Source organism: Beta vulgaris, chromosome 6, assembly GCF_026745355.1.
Source record: "Beta vulgaris subsp. vulgaris cultivar EL10 chromosome 6, EL10.2, whole genome shotgun sequence".
In the NCBI taxonomy this organism is placed as follows: Eukaryota; Viridiplantae; Streptophyta; class Magnoliopsida; order Caryophyllales; family Amaranthaceae; genus Beta; species Beta vulgaris.
The window spans coordinates 62,629,626-62,635,625 of record NC_079207.1 but is presented as its reverse complement, the minus strand read 5'-3'; positions in this window follow the sequence as shown (position 1 = coordinate 62,635,625).

The window sequence follows — 6,000 nt, the reverse complement described above, 5'->3', positions numbered from 1 at the left end:
CAACACCAGCCGTTTCAAAACCTTTGCCTCCAAAACAACCACCCCATCAAAACCTTCCTCCCACATTCCGAAACCCCGTAAACCCGTTACCAGATCTGCAAATTCTTCGGCACCCAAGTCAACTTCCGCTGCTACTTTCGCCGCTCCATCAAGAAAACGAAAAGCATCTACTTCTGTTGCACCCTCCAACGAGTCCCCATCACGAAAAAGGATGACTTCCACTTCCGGTATGTCCTCTGCTCCACACCCGCAAGACTCATCAGTCAAGATATTGTCCGGTCGTGTTTTTCCCACTGATTGGGTTACACAACCAGAATTTAAGTTCTTTTTGGAAGCTTTACAATCTCAAGGTTGGGTGAAACTGATGAATTATAACGCTGGGGTGTATGAATCTAAAGTTGCTGAATTTTATGAGAATTTGTCTGTTAATGAGGATTTGGTATTAAGTTCGTTTGTTAATGGTACTATGATTACCCTCACTGTGACTGAGCTCGCTCAGATTTTAGGAGTACCTTCAAGTGGTTTTTCGGAATTACCTCACCAATCCTGGCCGTTGTTGTCGGGAATTGACAACGCCACGATTAGCCGGACATTATCAGACCAGCCCCTAACCCACGCCCAAATTTTTTCTGTTTCCCGTCTCTCTGCTCCACATAAGCTGCTCCGTAACTTGATTACCAAGTCTGTTTTGCCTCGCATTGAAAACCGTGGTGAATGTCTCATTATGGACCAGGTCCTTCTTTGGTTGTTGATTCATGACCTTCCCATTAGTCTGCCTCATCTGATGATTCTCCATATGAAGAATCTTTCTCAATCTTCTCTGTACTATCCCTATGGTGTTTGGCTTACTAAGATTTTTGATGCCTTTGATGTGATCTGTCCCCACACTAAGGGGGTCACCTGTGTTGATGTTATGAGTACTGGGCTGCTGAGTAAGATGGACCTATGTGTTATGAATGGTGAATTGGTCAAGAAAGCTTTTCGGGGTTGTGTTAAGGAAGCTTGCGTCGGGTGTTTGAAGCTCGGGGAGGAGGTGCGTGAAATGCGCCGGCAGTTGCAGCAGATTTCAGCTCGTCAGAGAGCAAGTGATACCATTGCTGCCCAAAGACACCGTCAACTCATGTCCAAACCCTAAACCCTTCGTAGTCTTCCTCTGAATTTCTGATGATGTTTTGTAGTTTTTTTGCTAAACTTGTAGTTCTTAAAAATGTTTTGGTACTTTCTGGATGTTTTTTGGATAATTCTGATGATTGTGAAATGGTGTTGGTTGTAGCACCAGCATCCCTAGCCCACTTGGTTGAGCTATTGGATTATTTTGGATATCTCTGACTATATGTGTGTTTTTTTGTCTTTTGCTGCTTTTTGAGAATGACAAAAGGGGGAAAAGAAAGCATAAAATATTGACTAGAATCTTGATGATATCCTAGGTTGAGATAATGTGAATAAAATATAAATGAGCATGTAGGGACAAGTGAATGATTGAAGCTATTAATCTGATGTACAGATAGGTTCTAAAAGTGTAAATAATCGATCCATGCATTGTTTGAGGGGGAATAAAAGTCAATATGCATACTTTAAGGGGAAACAATTGTTTATTTAACAATATTATATTCATGAGTTTGTCATCATCAAAAAGGGGGAATTTGTTGTGCATGTACATGTTATGTTTTATGCACATGTTATGTTTTGATGATGAAAATTAATATAATATGTTATAGCATGAAAGTATGTAACAGTTGCAACAGATGCATGAAGAAGAAAGAAATTGATAAACGAAGACTTTGAAGAAAAGAAGAATCAAGAATGAAGTTCGAGTTTATAATTTCTTAGAATAGTAACTTTAGATTAAAATGTAATATGCTTAGTAATATGCAATGTGCTCAATATAGAAATATAAAGTTAATATAATTATTATCTTCTTTGAGTTAAGAAAGTAAATAATTATATTAAAATTATATTTCTATATAAAAAGGAAATAAGTTTTCAAAATCAGAAATCAAAAGGGATTAGGAAAACGAGTTTTTAAAGAAAAAGATTTTCTAAAAATTGCGTGTATAAAAGATTTTAATAAAACAAGTTTATAAAAGATTTTGATAAAAACGTGTATTGAAAAGATTTTATAAAAACAAGTTTTGAATAAAAGATTTTATAAACGTGTTTTATATAAAACGAATTTTTGAAAAAGATTTTGATAAAAAATCGTTTTGAATAAAAACCGTGTTTTTAATAAAAAGATTTTTATAAAACAGGGTTTTATTAGAACATGTTTTCTGATCTTCTAAAAAGGATTTGGAAAAATATTTTTAGATATAAACAGACTTTGAGTTGAAAAAGAAAATCTAGATGGAAAACTTATCTTTGTTTGTTTAAAAGATAAAGATAGAAAAAGATAAAGTTTATCCCTTAAATCAAGGATTAAAAGATAAAGATATTTTTAAGTGATTTTCGTCCTAAGCAAGTCTTATAAAAGGGAATCAGAATTCACTTTTAAATCTCACGTTTTCAGAGAGAAAAATCGAGTCTAATTAAAAGCTGAAAACTATTTCCTTGGCACTGAGCATAGCACTGAGCGGTTAGGTTTAAGTTACTATTTCACAATTGTAATTGTCCTCTATTTGCTTGACTAAGAAGCACATCTTTGAGGATCGTTCTGTTTCTGTAACTTTTACATTATAGAGAGTGTCAACACTTAGAGTTAAGTGTTGGGAGTCATTACTAGGGTTAGAGTGAGGGAATCGTATTGTATCAAGAGTTTGATATTTTAGGATTCAAAGAAATAAAAGAGTTTTTGTTTCTTGTGGACGTAGATCTCAGAGGTGAGATTGAACCAGTTATATTTTGTGTCAAATCTAATATCTTTTAAGTTTATTATTCGCAAAAACGCAAATTAGCAATTTTCGAGTGTTCAGCTCAGAGCCTGGCACTGAGCTGTAAAAGGATTTTTGCGAAAATCGATTAGATTTCACCACTCAATTCAACCCCCCCTTTCTTGAGTGTTCCCTTGGGTTCCAACAAGTGGTATCAGAGCAGGCTATTCTCGTAAGACTCACATCTAGAGAATAGAAACCATGAACACACAAGACGACTATCGTGACAGGTGTTTTATGCTGAAGAAAACAGGCATGTAGGCCAATTTTTTCTTGATTTATTTCGAAGTTATTTCCTCATATAAATAGTGTACTGGCCGTTTTTCCTTCATTATTCATTCATACTTCCTCCGTTTCACAGTAAGTGAAACCAAGCTCCAAATGGTAAAAAAAGTTCACTCTTATTACAAATATACCACCAAAAAATAAGAGGGGACCACAACGTCAATAATTCTTCACTCTACTTTATTGTGGTCCCAACTTTCTCTCTAAATTCCTTGATAACTCTCCACTTTCTCTCTATGTTTCACTTATCGTGAAACAGAGGAAGTATAACCTAAAAACACAAGTCTACCCTACTCTCTCTGAGATTTGAGTAGTTCTTGAGAAATACCAACCTTTGATCCGGTGCACGGAGTCAGAGATAGTTGTGTGAACATTGGGGAACGAACGTTATCGTGAATTCGCACCGTTGGTGGCGAAATATGTTTATAAGGTAGTGGTCATCATACCACGACGCAACTTGTTCGTGTAATTCAGGTTAAGTTATTTGATTTTTGCAAATTTACATCTTACACATCGCATTCCAACTCAACCATGGACCATGGTACAACCCATACTTTGCGCCAATGCAAGGCCAATTTTTGCCGCCATTGCTTCAGCCAATGCTGAACTCCAGCCCGCCCTAATTCTTTGCACTACCGCTCGCACAATCTTGCCACGCTCATCATGAATTAGTCATTGTGTCATGTAATATTTATTTTGAAATAGAAAATTTTCAATAATTTCTACAGGATAGGACGAGGATCTCAATGATCTATGCAATTTGGATTAGGATTCTCTCAAATTCCAATCCAGTTCTTTTTTAGTTTTTCAGATTATAATTATTCACCATATAACATATTTGATTTTTTTATTTGCCAAAATCACCTCTGTATCTTGTAAATAAAAACTGAATCGTTGAAGTGGAAATTCGATCATTGCATTATATTGGGAATTGAAAATTTCAATTTCTATTAAAAACTTGGAGTAGACATATCGATGCAATTTGACATTAATATTTTTTGAATGGAGATTGGGTGGTGGAGTATACTTTTGGCCTTGAAATGTTTAGACTTTAGTGGGAGACCAAGTCTTCCTACTAATGTCACAATTCATGTTGATTGTGAGAGAAAAACAATATATGGAAATAGTCTTTATATTTGGAGAAATACTCCTATTATTTAAGATTTTGTTTAATTTAACTTATTTTGTCTTATATCAACTTATTTTATTTATATGATTTTATCTCATCTTTTTATAAATATTTTAGTTTATTATATGTTGTCTGACATTTAATTTTTTTTTATCTTATCTTATCTTATCTTATCTTTTTTTTTTTATAGAAATAAGTTATAATAAGTTGAACAGAATAGAGCCTAAGTATTAACATCAAACTCCCACAAGAGATTTTTTGGTCATTTTAGCTAAACGAAGTATATCACAATGATGATTAATTTATTAGTTTCTCATGTATTCATATTAAGACCACGTTGGTTCATGATTTTTTGCCTCTAAGATACAGAATCATGTTACCGATTTCGATTGGTTTAACCCCCTCATCAATCCATTACCATTACTTAGTAGTAATGGACTCTCCCATTTGTTACCTTTCCCTCCCCTCAGGTAACACAATACATTATTTGGTTGTAAACCGGTAATGGTTATCATTTCATTTCCATTATTTCATGGCTTGAACTAAACACATAATAAAAGTAACCATTTTTTATACCATTTTTCTCCTTTATTTGTTTTCATTCCCTTTTCATTTCCTTTCTCATTCCATAACTTGAATCGATCCCTAAGATTCTTGATTTATATGAAGTCATGTCACTTAATTTGGGTATGGGTTTCCCCAAAGTTCCGTAGTATCTAACTCGTTCATCATGTTATCTAAGGGTTGTCCAATTAGTATCCCAGATCAGTCAAGTAAATAAACCTCAATTTTACAATTGTATTTTCAACAAGTATAAAAGTTAGTACTAAAAAGTGATAAAGTGGCTACTAAAAACGTTAATTTAGGCATGTTCGGCAACAACTTTTGCACTAGCTTTTAGTGTTTTGACTTCTAATTAACTGTTTGGCATAGTAGAGGTTGGAGTAGCTGTTGGAGTTTCAAATAGCTTTTGGATAGCTTTTCCCAAACGGTATATTTTATAGCGTTCAGTTTCTGTAAGTAGCTTTCTACTTTTTTTTTTATTATTTTTTCAAAGGAAAAAAATTCCACTTTTAAGGATAAAAATTTGGGATTAATAGAATATCATATATTCAGGATAAAAATTTGGAATTAACAGAAAAAAAAACTTTTTAAGGATAAAAAATCCCACTTTCTCATTTTTATCAAAGATAATTTTTTTTATCAACTAACTCTATTGTTTTCGTTCTGCTTATATTTTTCAATGTTGATTAGTATACTAATATGGGTGCTAGATACGTAGATGGCTTGGTGCATTATATTCTCATTAATATTTTTTATATTATTCATGGTTATGTTAGATAAGTAGATGACTTCATCTAATAACAAAGAAGGGACGAACGAGGTATTTAAGTGGACTGATGAGGACACTGTTATCCTAGTATGAACCATATAGTAATTAATCATATAATTATAATTAAAAAATATGTTATTTTTATCATATATAAGCAGAACAACTACTTTTACCGAATACTTATATTATAAACAACTACTTTCACAGCTAACAGCTAACAGCTAACAGCTACTCCAACCGCCAATAGCTACCTAACAGTATCACTACCACAAGTGGTATAACTTTAAACAATTCCAAACTTTAAACAATTAAAATGACCAAAAATGCCGTCTTATTTTGTCAAGTGGGAATAGTTAAATAGCGTGTTGCTCAGAACATAGAGCTTA